The sequence below is a fragment of the Ostrinia nubilalis genome, chromosome 26, assembly GCF_963855985.1.
Source record: "Ostrinia nubilalis chromosome 26, ilOstNubi1.1, whole genome shotgun sequence".
In the NCBI taxonomy this organism is placed as follows: Eukaryota; Metazoa; Arthropoda; class Insecta; order Lepidoptera; family Crambidae; genus Ostrinia; species Ostrinia nubilalis.
In genome coordinates, this window is record NC_087113.1 from 4382164 (window position 1) to 4396996 (window position 14833).

General features: G+C 36.2%; 1 protein-coding gene across 3 annotated transcripts in view; it reads left to right on the forward strand.

The window, feature by feature from the left end:
- Positions 1-14833, forward strand: part of LOC135084469 (sex peptide receptor) — a 482468-nt gene that overhangs the window by 341111 nt on the left and 126524 nt on the right. For all 3 annotated transcript variants that reach the window (XM_063979248.1, XM_063979251.1, XM_063979249.1), the window contains one exon: positions 4872-4918. The gene's annotated coding sequence lies outside the window, so the exon portion shown is untranslated. The remainder of the gene's footprint in view (positions 1-4871; positions 4919-14833) is intronic.

Here is a 14833-nt window from a genome sequence, read left to right on the forward strand (position 1 = left end):
TCTAATTAATGCTTAATGCATGCAACTATGAATGAGCCTAGACTATATTTTCAGTAGGTAGGTATGCCTGAATTTGTAAAAATATAATTGTAAAAATGTAAAATAACCACGTGAATGTTTTATAATAACTTATCTTATTATAAGTATAGGTACTTTAAAACCAATTTAAAATATTATTTAGTAAGTATAAAACAAGGTTCCAGGGGTTAATTGTACCACGGGGTTGATTGTACCGCTACAATTGACCCCATGGAGACTGGTACAATTGTTCCAAGTAGGTAGTCAAGAGAACTTCACCTAAAATTCAGTCATTTTCACAGTGAATGCCAATAATTCGCTGTCAATACAAAGTTTAGAGCCTGGATAAACTATTGACAACAATACTTTGGTAACAAATAGCATATTAGGCAACTTATGGGCTCATATATTTGACATAAAAACTTACTGCGGCTGGGCAAAAAACAAAAATCTTTCCTGTACACCTTCGTTTCTCAGCACAAGCGCCGCCGACTGGTGAGCGGATGGAAACACAAAAAGCGCATATTCTGACGCTATGCACACAATCTAACGTCGCTTGTATGAAGAAATATCGCCGATGGTACTATTGACCCGTGGTACTATTGTACCCGGTCTCCCCTACTGCGTAGTACTAAAATAGATTTTGTGCCTGTGGCGCTTTCATTGTCTCGTCTTGATGGAGTCACTACCGTGCCCCCAGAACCGAGTTTTTTAAAGGTATTTTACTATTTTATCCTGAGATACATACTTATACAGGTTAGATACCTACATAGTTTTTTTAATTTCGATACCGTCTTTCAACAATTTATGAATTTTAAACTGTAAAATCATTTTTGCATACCCTATATCATTCGCGTAATAGATGAAAATATCTCTAAATGGACGTAATATCGTAAATCCTGAACGTTCCACGATATCTACAAAGTGTCAGAAATATAGTGGTCTCAGAACTATCGTAAAATATCCAATTTTATGCTCACTTCTTGAGAAAAGTGTAAAATGTGAGAACTGGGGCGAATGTCGGTCACGAAAATGTGTAAAACTTTATACAGGGTGACGTGAAAATTGAAAATTTCATTTGTGGTAAAAATATCAAGTTCCATAGTCCATCCATAAAGTTCCAACGGTGGGAAGTAAAAGTGATACCCTAAGTAAGAGAAGATAAGAAGGAAAGTTTACATTCCCACTATCTTATTAAGGGTAATAATAAACACAGCTAACCATTGACTGTGAATAAAAATCTCGTTTTTCAACAAGAATGCGAATGTGGGTCGAATTTGCAAGTATATTGGATTGCGTGCGATGCGTCCCAGACATTGACTGACGTTCCAATCTGCACCCCATCATCCTTTATTATTAAAGTTAAAAAACTTCGTGGATATTCTTTTTTTACTTGCAGTAAAGGTGTTTAAAGACTAGCTGTGCCCCCGAATTCGTACGCGACGCGTGAAAATTCTTTGAATATTTTTTCCCGTTTTTTTATTATTTTTATTAATCATTAAATGGACTGTGTCGCGGACCGGTCTTGACGCACGGGAGGAGACGTGCGGGAGGAATCCCACCACCACGAGCAGCGCGCCGTCCGCCGAGCGCGCCACACACTCGCTTGGGCCCCCAGCCGTACATAGCACTTACTACTCATTCGGACCTCCAACTCGCGATCGCCATTTTATATCACCACGTCGTTTAGTTTAGTACTTAAACCTAATTGTAAACGGCTATTAAACCAGCCCTATCGAAATACAGTCCACTCTTTCATTTAAGTTCCCAGTAGGACCCTTTTCAGACTGTCCAACTCACGTTTAACCAAACAAACTTTTCAGCAGCTCATATTAAACACAATTAGGAATTATGCATGTTATATTTACGAATGTGCTAAATTTAAATACATAAAACCTTCGGCAGGCAACACTTTTTTTGTATACGTAAAAGGCAACAGGGGTGACCAGTCACCCCAAAAATTCAATTTGAAATAAATAGCTTTGTGATGAAAAATCAAACTAATTAATGATAAGATCTATTACTTTGTTTCATATAAAACTAAAAATGCTTTCATTCAACAGTTTATATATTTTTAATAAATATTTTTTTAACATTAAGCACAGTTACAGCAAATATCTTTGCGATGTTGAGGGCATGAGGGTAGTTGACATTTTATATGAGATGTTTTAACTTTTTTGTCCAGTTTTCTTTGACACAGCACCAGGCCTGGCTCACTCCGCGCGGTACATCCGATAATAGGCTAGTTGCCTAAAAAAATTTTTTTAGTCCGTAATGTTTAATATCAAAAAATATTGGACACGTATAATTTTATTTGTCAATCTAACAAAATATAAATACATAGTTATGGTGCGTTGAAGTTGCGCACGACGTCACAACGTGCGGCATTTTTAAGCAAGCGTTGACGTCACGCACGGGCCTCTTCTTATGAACTTTGGGGCGCTTTATCTCTTTAAATTTTCATTAGTTTGAAAAAGTGAAAAATACGAGTAGAGTATTTTTTGATAAGTTAACTGACGGACTAATTAAAACTCTTGCTTTTTGACCCAGGCAACATCCCCATTACCTACAGCGAAGCGCCCCGCCGGCGGGTATTATATCAGTCGAGTGTCACCCGCGCGCCCGTCGTCAGGACGCTGGCGTGCGTTGTAGTACCTAATTCTATGATCGAAGTATAAAGAGAAATAAATATTGTGCGGCATTCGGGTGTTTAAATTCGAAAAGAAATCCACCGGATTTATCTTTTTTTTCGCTTCCCAAAGATGCTGAAAGGTATGTTGGCCATGTAGGTAATCAATAATTCTTAGGATAGTATAGGAACCTAACCTACCATGACTACTGCTCAGAATGCGTTCGTTCGTTTCAGCCAAATGACGTCCACTGCTGGATTTATTTAAATCGTCTTGCGGAGTAATCCTTCTGTACCTGTACTATTACTTATTCTGTGACAGCACTCACCTTGCCTGCTTCTGTAACTTTGCTAAAGGTGAACCCTCAGGAGGTCCCTAGTTCATATTTAGAATGTCATGTGTAATTGCTCTATAATTATCGTATCTCTCGCAACAGTTACTATATTCGTCGTGATGTTTGACTCCAAGGTGATGGAACCAAGAAGACCAAACATGTCCGTTCTTACATAGTAGCACGTTATGTCCGAATTGTGCTAGTAGAACGTCATCGTCGTAACAATTTTTTGCTATTGGAAATAAAGTCTTCCTCCTCCGACTGAACTGAGATATTGTCTTCAATTTTGGAAATCTTATTATCATCTGAGCAGCGTTTATCTTAGAAATTGACATCAGCAAGTGTATAAATGTATTTTTCGATTTAACCATCCGAAAACAAAGCCATTTTTACTCCAAAACAAATCATTTACTTTAGCAACACGAAAAAATAAAGTATACGTAAAAGGCAACAGGGGTGATGAGTCACCCCAGCAGTGTCAAAATATCAAAAACAGAAATCTAACGCTATATGTTAACGAATGCGACTAATAGCTTTCCCTCCAATTAGAGAATAGACCAAACCACAGAAAGACACAACATCAGCAACTAAACGTATCAAGACTTTTTTGAACTAGTGGGGTGACCAGTCACCCCTGTTGCCTTCCGAATGTTAAGTATTTAGATTTTTTTGTGCGTTTGTAACCTCACCACTCCGTCATCTGTTACCATCGTAAAGAGGAAACACAATTATTATTATTTATTATTGCTCAGCTTATTATTAAGACCCTGAATAATAGATATTGTTTAATTCAGAAATTAATACCTGAAGATTATCAAAGTCAAAGTCAAAGTCAAAATTTCTTTATTTGTTTGGACTAATAAATAGTTCTTACAAATCGTCATTTTGCTCTTAAGGAGCCTCTACATGTCTCATAATCTTTTTACCCTACCAGCGCTTCGAGACCAACATTTGGCAAGTGCTGAGAAGAAGCGCCGCAACAAACAGCCTCCCCAGTTGAGACAGGATTATGTTTCGCAGTACGGACGACAACACAATAAGCTTGAGGGCTTATTGTCATGGAGACATCCCGTTTTTTGCAGGATCCTGTTTAGTAGTATACGTGTTTTAATATAACCACAATAATAATAAGTACACACATTATGTTGTTTGCAATGCCGAAAAACCGATCCGTCTGAATTTTTAATTTTTGAACATACTGTGCATACGGGATTTTCTTCTAAACGTTAATATTAAAACACGTATACCTACTTAAACGTCATCCTGCAAAAAACGGGACATCTCCGTGGGAACAAGCCCTTAATTTAAAAAGGCGTTTTTATAATAAGAGAAAGAAAGAAAGAAAAAATGTTTATTCAGTCTCATACATACGCCCGTATTCACAAACATTACTATGACATACGAACCAATCACAGAGCTTTATTCAACGCTGTGCGTTCGACTTGCTGCTTCACTTAAGCAAACATCGTTTGTGAATACGGGCGATAATTTACACAACAACAGCCTGTAGTCTATGGTGGTATTACAATGACAGGCCTTAATTTAATCTAATTAAGCGAGATTATCAAGCAAGCGCACTAATCCTTTATTAAGCTAGTAACCTAAATCGATTTGGGCGCTAATTCAAAGTCGAAGGTCAAACATGGCTGTATTCTGTAGTAGCTTTTTACCGCGGCTTCGTCCGCGTGAATTAAGATTCAGCCAAATCAACGCGCTGAAATTTTTCGAGATGAAACGCGATTACAAATAGCGCAATCGGGGCGCAGGCTGCGTGCGCGATGGCGATCAATGCGTTTAGGTCGAGTCGAATAGCTATTTATTTCTTCGGTTAGTACCTACATGACAGAATTTTTTTATCTTGTCCTTAATTTTATTTTCTTTCTTAACAGGTCGCCCTTTTCACTTCAAGCAACATTCAGCTGGTTTAAAGAATAAGGCAAGTCATTAAAATTTATATTAGTTAGGTTATTATTTATTTATACTGATCATTTAAGAACCTACCTACATTTATTAAACATTGCAAATTAGCGCTTATTCTCCACGAAATAAGAGCGATCTCAAGGACAAGTCACAGCTGTTGTGTGTACAAGTTATCCTTCAAGTTTCAATTCGCAACTAATATGAAGTTGCGCCATCAAACTAGAACAACATCTTGAGCTTGACTCATTATTAGTTCATAAATCGTGTCATAGACAACTTAGGTCAATTTTTCATGTCGTGTGTCGAATCACGAAAAGGCGTAACTGATTTTTATCAAAATTACAGGAGCGACGTTTAAAGATAATTTTTGAAGTACCTATGGAAAAATGCATTTCGGGCCCTTTTTACCTGTCAAAACTGGTTTCCTGAAAAATAATTCAGACGATCTTATGTGAGGTTATAAAATGCATGTTTTTAATAACATGGTGTGTTTAACTCAATATCGCCATTTTGTTAGATACCTACGCTTTTTCGTGATTCGCCCCACGATATGAAGAAATTTCCCCGTTAAGGCATTTAAATTTTTTAAGTTTGTACCTACCAAGTATGTTTGGTATACATAATATACAAAATACTTACAGTGGAATACATAGAATCTCCCCCTTTTTTGAAGTCAGTGTAAAAACGATAAGTTCGCGCCTAAAAATAACGAAATCTTTTATGCGATACAAATATGCCGCCTCCATGGTCCAGTGGTTAAAACAAAATGTTACTTGAAAGATGCAAAAGAACCTTATACCTACTATGTATTACGTTCGTTAAATTACTGAAAATAAATCAGATCAAATGAAGTCATCAGTTTGAATAATAAAGCCAGTTGCTGCTATAAATGAAATAGTCAAAATTGTTTTATTTTCCTTAGTTTTTCCTTTTAATTTTTTAAATAAGTCAAATCAAATCAAAAATATTTTATTCAATTTAGATCACTAGTGGCACTTATGAACGTCAAAATACAGTAAATAAAAAAGGTAGACACTTTACATGTCTCCTTATCTTTTGGGCCCTACCAATTAAAAAAAAATATCTAAGAAACACAGAACTTAAAACTTTCCTTACGCAAGTTGGGCCTAATATTCACAATACCAAACAGAAAATGGCCTCTCACCGCTAAATCACGTCACCATTCGTCACGTGAAGTGTTTCGACAAATCTCACCGGCTGACTCATTACTTCTAGTGTAGCCGTGATTTTTTCTGTTTTCTGGGTTAGGTGTTTTTTATTTAACTAACGATTGTGGCATGGCTGGGTAGTTTATGTTTCACGAAAGAAAGAAGAACAAAATTATATTCTTCTGTTTAAATGCAAACTCATCCTATTGTGACTGCATGAGATGATACAGTGAACAGCTTGATGTGCTGTCATAATAACAAATAATATCGGCTATCGTTTTAGCCACAGATCACAGAAACTAAAGGGAGATATTGTGCCAAGGGGGCGGGTCCGGTGTCGCATCAATATGCCCAAAAACAGAACACATTGCTGCAGACGTCTAATTTAAACAGTTTACATTGCTTGCGTAGTCCTAAAGATTATTCGAACGTTGAGTACTGATACCGCAGTGGATAATGAGCACATATTTTGATTACTTTGTTTAAGTCAATTTCTAATGCGACACTGAGTTTCGAACTCAGCGCATTACCTAGTTGGCATCTCTCTATATCTCTATGGTTTTAGCTCACCAGTTGGCGCTACTGATGTAGAATATTAAGGAACTGTCACTTGCTAGTGGAGAAAACAGTGGCGCCAACTGTGAGCGCTGAAGTGGTAAGATGACTACTATCCGTTCGCTTTAAGTTTGCCGCTGGCGATGTGACGAACAAACTATATTTAAATATTTTTTTTTTTAATTTTATTGATATAATAAATTGTGTATTTGCGTAAAATAAGACACATAAATTGCTTTCAATCACTAACTAATTGCGTTTAATCGAGGTTGGGGAAGGGGACGCGCATTCCACGGACAGGCAAACTTAGCGCGAAAGGATAGTATTGTATGGTATTGCATTTGAACTCACCAACATGGCATCACTGTAAAGTAGGGCCATGTTAATCGCCAGTGGTGCCGTATACTTATACTTTTACCTAAACTGTTAAGTATAAAAAATAATAGCCCTAATTGAATCAAAATAGCAGCATTGTGTCAACCTATCCCTATATTGTAAGGCTGTTTTTGGTTTAAAAACAGAACTTCAATTTCAAATGAGGTGGCTGTTCTTTATTACCTGTGGACAAATTTTAGACACAGATTCACGTGCTAATATTTACACGATGGCTTAACTAACTTACTATAAACTAATGTTATCATATTAAATCGAGTGGGTTACGATATTACGCAAAGGCGGAACTTGGGAAGGGAATTCTTCCCAAAGGAACAGATTTCTCTGAATTGGGCTTAATTAATTTTCGAAACGCTCAATAAATATTCAATTTGGGGTCGTAGTTCGCAAAATGAGGTTCGTCAAACAAATATTTGATATTGAAGCCTTGTTTCTCCGCATGCTGAAGGTTAAGACTTATCTGCCTTATAAGGCGGAGCGGAGCAGAGACATGTTTTGAACAACCAATCAGATGTCATTCAAATTGAATGAAATTGACAGAATGAAATCTGTTTGGTTATTTCTCCGCTTCAAAACATTTCTCCGCTCTGCTCCGCCTTGGTGGTACCGGGACTAAATTACTACTCGTGGATGGTTTCAAACTAGTTCGTTCGTTCGTTTCAGCCGAAAGACGTCCACTGCTGGACAAAGGCCTCCCCCAAGGATTTTCACAAAGACCGGTCCTGCGCCGCTCGCATCCAGGCGCCTCCCGCGACCTTCAAACTAGTAACGGAGGGATATACGCCCGTATTCACAAACATTACTATGAGGTCTTACAGTGCGCGTGGACGCACAGGGTCACACACGAACCAATCACAGAGCTCTTGCAACGTTGTGCGTTCGATTTGCTGCCTTTTTGTATAACGCCTTTGCGTCCTTTCTTTCCTTCAAAAAGGAAAAATTCAAACCAAAAACAACTGTTCTAAATTTGTATTCCGTTGCCAAAAAAAAGATTGAGAACCTAAGCGGTGACATTCCAATCTTGTTCGAATTATACACTTAGCGGGGGAAATTGCAGGCGGCATTCGTTTTGGCGCCAAAATGAGCCATCATGGCGGCGGCGCGAAAGAAACGGATTAACCTAAACGACTGCTACAGGGCTTTGTGCGACAGAGCGTTTAAATGGAAAGTTTAGTGTTTCACAGTTTAGTTGCATGGAAGTCATTATTTGAGTTTAAATTCTTTTTTTGTATTCGATTCTTTCCATTCTTGGAAAGGCAAAGGCATTATGCCATACTGCCAAGTATTCAGATTTTCTTTTCTTGACCCATAACCTGTTTTTTATATGATTAACGAATGACGATAGATTGAAAATAGGTAAAACAGCAAAAAAAAGTATTTTTGAAGAAACTAAGTAGGTACCCTATGTCTAATTAAAATCAGCGAAACATTGTAAAATCTTTTTACTGCTGTTTAGTAAGTAATGAACAATTTTATTTTTACAAAGACTTACAAAGGGACGCAAGCAAAGGTAAATAAGTACTTACTTATCTAATTTTGTTGAAGCAACATTCATTATTTTTCTTTGGTTAATCCTCTTAACACGAGTTTATTATGAAAATTTAATTACGGGGTGGAAATAAGATTTATCTTCTAAATAAGGTTTTGGTATTCACTTTGATAAAATTAAATGTCAGAGTATCCGAGTGAAAACTGGGCTAAAATTAGAACATACCTCTAGGGATATTTTGAAAATGTTGCCAAATGGCAATGCCAGATTTTGTATGGAAGGTGGCGTCTTTTTTTTTCGCGCGGCCATCGACCAAACTTTGTTTTTTGATTACAAAATAGTGGAATAAACCAAACTTACTATGGCATGTATACCTCTAAACTCAGTCTGAACTGAGTTACGAGCATTAGAAGTTTAATGATTTTCATACTAGATTTGCTTTTTGCCCGCAAGTTTTGTAAGAAATTGTAACAAAATATTGCGCTATTTTTTTATTGCGCTGATTCTGCTGCACACTGATGTCTGGATCCTTTAATGGATGGTATTGTTTGTTTACACATACAATGTCATTATTTTGTTGCAATTTCTTACAAAACTTGCGCGCAAACAGCAAATCTAGTATGAAAATCATCAAACTTCTGATGCTCGTAACTCATTTCAGACTGAGTTTAGAGGTATACATGTCATAGTAAGTTTGGTTTATTACACTATTTTGTAATCAAAAACCAAGGTTTGGTCGATGGCCGCGCGAAAAAAAAAAGACGCCAATTTCCGGCATTGTCTTTTCAATGCTAGCTTTCATTGCAAAGGACAGTGCCAATCCATATATGGAAGTTGGACCAAGTGCTGCCCAGAATGAAACCATAGTGCATTTTGTTCCTCAGGCCAATACTAATGTGTAAACCGAAGCGCACTGAAATCTATCTCTGGAGTTAAGAGAAAAAAAGAGTTTTGTGTTGAATTATTTACATACAAAATATCATCGATGTATACGTACTACGCATAAGATTTCGCGATTTTGGCATTAAATAACACTTGCTATGTTGAACTTAACCATACTGCATCCGTACACCCTACTTTAGTACGACTTCGAAATTCTTTATAAGCGATCAAGCGCTGTTGCAGTAGTTTGGTTAGTTGACAGAAATTAATTATTTCCAAAATGGAGCAAGAAGTTTTAGCTTACAATAACTTCAATAATAATCGATTAAAATACACCAATAAATTGATTGTTTGCAAGGATAGAGACCTAAAACTTCTTGCTTCATTTTGGAAATAATTGATTTCTATCAACTTACCAAACAATTAAAACAGCGCTAGATCGTTTATAAAAAATGTCTAAATCGCACTAAAGTAACGTGTACGGATGCAGTATGGTTAAGTTCAACATAGCGAGTGTTATTTAATGCCACAATCGCGAAATCTTATGCGTAGTAGGTACGTATACATCGATGATATTTTGTATGTAAATAATTCAAAACAAAACTCTTTTTTTCTCTTAACTCCATGGATAGATTTCAGTGCGCTTCGGTTTACACATTAGTATAGGCCTGAGGAACAAAATGCACTATGGGTTGATTCTGGGCAACACTTGGTCCAGACCCTGGCACTATCCTTTCAATTTGAAACTTTTAACAAACAGAGAAAAATTTGATAACTATTTAGGCTTCACATTCACTTTAACAAAACCTATAACTTTAGCCGGTGTTTTTTATGGAGTTTATTTATACCTGTTTGTACAGATACTTTTGTCATTTCTTACAGTTAAATTAAGATGGATGCAACCTAGTTACTACCTAGCCTTACTATTAATTTATTTATTTATTTTAAGGACAGCCAACAAAGCATACTCCTTATCTAATATAATAACCTTATACATCAAACATTCTGTGGTGTTGCCTTACTTAAAGGCTGCCACGACATGCAAATAAGTGTATCACTAATAGAAGGCAAAAATATTGTTTTCTCTTGTAGGTACATAAATCATGTTTAGAGTCTACAGTTCGTTTCGGATACATAGTCCAATCTTTAGACTATTTATCCGAAACGAACAAGTCATGCAATACAGCTTTTACGAGGTGAATATGATATTATGTCGATGCTCCCAGAAGATGACCGTGACAGGCGGCTAAACTGCGATTGGATTCTATTGATTGTTGAAAAATGGCCCAAGATAATCCTAAACTCTTTTGCTCGGAAAACCATATACCTAGACGGTCTATTGCATTGAAAATAATATCAGTATTGTTAAAACAACTTTTATGACCTAAAAAACTAGCTTTTGATTTAACCATTTGGGAACTGTTTTAAAATATCTGTACATTTAAAAAAATATTAATTGAGCTTTCATGCCTACACGCCACTAAACCAATTTTATGAATTTTGGTACAGAAATAGATGGAATTCAGGAAAAGCTTTTGAAGAAAAAATAAATTTTAACACGGGTAAAATACACAAAAATGTTTGACATAACTTGACAGTGGGTATTATCAGATAGAAAACACCCAAATCAATACGCACATATTTAATTATGTTCGAATTAAGACACGAATGGTTGCTTTTACGGGGATCGAACCCGCGATTTATTGTATCCAATATGCAAACGAGCCGGGATAAGGTGCGCGCTATGATAAAATCTTTTCGATGATTTTAAACGACAAATGTATGTGCTTATCGAAATGAAATCCCTCGACGAAAGTTTATCAGGGCACGCGCCAACCTAGGCCCAATAAGGTCAGGCGAACGAATTTGTGTGACATTTGACCCAAAACTCAGTAAATAACGTTACCTAAAAACGTTATTTTTCTCATTACAGACCACAATTAATTTATTGCACAGCATAAATCTCTATTAAACTGCTTTTGTGTAATACCCAATGAAAAATGGCCGTTCCAAAGCGCATTATTAAGTAAAAAGAGTGAAAAAGTGTCTGGAATTCATTAAAATGAATAATAGATCTGGAATTTAAATGAGTGATTTAACTAGATTAGGTAAAATGGGAGGTATGACATATTGAAAGTACTTGGACAAAAATGGGTTTTATTTATTGAAAAATGTTGATTTAAAAGTGCATAATATTTCACAGAAAATGTATTTAGGTATAACATCCATTTTGTAAAGTTAATAAATAAAATATATGAAAGTAAATGACCAAATTGACTAAAGTATCCTACACTGCTTTTTATTAGTGGCCCGCGTTAAGAAACTTAATTAAAATTAAGTTAGGACGTGAGAAAAGATCCAACGTACTGTAAATTTTTAATTAAACCTAACCTAGGTCGTAATTAGAGCCAAAAATAAGAGTTGATTGTCAGTAACATAACCTACCACTTTATTATTAAAACAGTAAGAGTATTTCAAAAGCCAACATACTTTATTTATGTAATATAATTTATTTTCGAGTAGCACGCCTTAAAAAAGATCAAAATCAATTATTAAAGGAGCAGGGACTTTTTGATCGAAAAAATACGATGTTATCTGTGGTAAAATTAAGCTCGACCAATCACACCATGACAGCTGTAATTTTTCCCGCCAATTCCAGAACAATGGCGACGGGCTAATTTACATGAAATGATTTAATACTCATTTAAAAAGTGACAGTCATTTTATTAAAAAAAAGAGATACGTAGAAAATATGAGAGTTGGTCGCGGTCTGTAATGAAGTAGTTGAGATCTGACACCGTAATTTTTTAAAAATTTTCAAAGATACAACTTCTTAAATATTATTTCATGCTGTGGCAGCCTTTAATTAAGAGAATATTATTTTAGTCCCTCCCTAGTAGTCTGTACCTATTTAACGTGTTTGTGTAGCTCGATGTACAGAAAGATGATTAATGAAATCAAAATAATTTTCATCTTACTAATATTATAAATGCGAAAGTATGGATGACTGGATGTCATAATGTATGTTTACTTGTTACTTTTTCACGCAAAAACTACTGAACGAATTTTGTTGAAACTTTACAGTATTATTGTTTATAACCCAGATTAATTTAGATATGCCTATGTGTACTAAATTTCACGCGGGTGAAGCCGCGGGCAAAAGCTAGTTTAAAATAGCTTTTAAAACTAATCAAACTAATCATAAATTATTCTAAGTACTGTAAAATGGTTTCTAAATCGCTAAAACTTAAATCCGCGTGGAATCCGGTCGGATCCCGTGAAATCCGGTCGCTTGCAGCCTTAACCGGCTAGAGCCAGATTTATGCGGGTAGTGTACAGTCAGCATAGCAAGCATTAGTGCATAACGAAATATTTTCAAGCAAAATTTTATTTTAAATAGGCCTTTTTTGCAGCTTAGCCCGCGCCGCGTGATATTCATATCGTTATAACTGTTATGTACTATGGCACAATAATATTATTATGTTATTCCAAAGTATAAACCATTACGATAGTACGATACCATTAAGTTTCATCAAAATCCGTTCAGCAGTTTTTCGCGTAACAAAGTAAGAAACAAGAAACATGCATCCATCCATCCTCACAAACATTCACATTTAAAATACCTATTACATAGTAAGCAGTCTGCTGAAACCCTTCAGTAAAAGTACTTTTTAAAAGCCTACTTGCAAAAAAAAGAGTTTTTATGAGTAATAAATAATACCCAGAATGGATCTCTTGAAAGCACCAAATCTTCCCGGGAACAAACATGAGAATACTTTTATTATTTTCATGCTGACTGTACTTTGAGCGAGTTGTTAAATAACACGCCCAGTTGGGTTTTAAAAGGTGTATTTATTATTCGATTCTATTACGGCTTATTTTCTTCTAACTATTTATTTGCTAAACGTCTTTTGCAGTTGCAATTTTAAAGGGACAAATAATGTTAGAATAGTTACCCCATTAAGGGTTGAATTTTGCAAAATCCCGTCTTAGTGAGCACCTACGTTATAAAAGGAACCCCCAAGCAAAATTTGAGACTCCTAGCACTTTTTTTACCCACAACGAGGAAGCTCTTGGCCTGTATCCCACCTGATGGTAAGTGGCGATCAGGCCGAAGGTGGAAGCGAGCTTCACCCGGAATCCTCAACCACGGAGGAACTGGCTATCTTACCTCTAACTGTCGGAACACAACAATGCTGTTAACATTGCTGTTATGGCGACAGACTTAGGTAAGATGGTGGTAGCTAGCCAGGCGGATTTAGAACAAGCCCTATAACCAACCAAACCGAACAGAAAAATCTGCCCCATTTGGGAATCGAACCCGGGACCTCGCGTTCAGACGTTAATACAGAGGTTAACTTGCAGTTTCTGAGATTTCGTGATGAGTGAGTCAGTCAGTGACCTTTCGCTTCTAATAAAAAAAGTGGCTCGAAACTCTTGACTCCAGTATCCAGCCGGGAAGCAAACAAGTCAGAACATAGTTCAACATTGTTCGCTAATACCAAAGTTACTATCCAGTTATTAACTCTATTATTGTTAGCGTTAGTCGATAAGTTTTGTTTGCACGGTAAACAATATCTTTGTTTATTCTTCGGATAAGTTACAAGTTAGTTAGTTCTTCAGTTATTAAGACAGTTTTAATTATTTTTTGACGTAAAGAATCAGATATCCAAAAGGTATCAGATATCCAAAAATGGTTAATTGACGTTTTTATTGTAATTCTTGAAAAGCGCAAAAAAGTAGTATATTTGAATTTAGTTTCTAAAATTAGTAGGTAGAAACATTAATCCGTTAATGCTACGATAGTCGATATCGCGTACAGGAAAACGCAGCGTGGGACGTCCACCCATAAGGTGGACCGACGACATCATAAAGGTAGCAGGAAGGTGCTGGACGCAGGCCGCTACCAACCGAGCAACATGGAAAGCATTGGGGGAGGCCTATGATGATGATGTGATATTTTAGTTAGTGTGTCATACCTGTGTCGAATCCAGGACCAAGGCCTGGCCTTGACCTTGTGGTTGCTTAATTTAGAACTCTTGTCTCTTAAAAATAAAGAGCAAAAAGAATTATTCAGCACAAAAGATTGCCCTATTATAAAATCCTTCATCGAATTTACTAGAACAAGTATTTTTTGTTTCCATTAGCAACAAGAATTCAATTAGTACTCCAGTAAGTCCAATTCTTTCAGGAAAAAACCAATTCATTCTATTTTAAAACAATTAAACAGGGATGTTATGGATATCCGTATCCGTAACCGGAACTATCGGATATCCGAAATAAAAAAATATCCGTAAGTGTAACCAAAACCGATTCAAAAGTTTCGGATAAAAGCGGAGTCTAAATCTTCATAATTTTAAATACATATTTGTTACTTGTCTGGCATCTCTATTATCATTCTGATATACTCGCCTGTTTTACCAGTATGTTAGTCGCGCAGCAT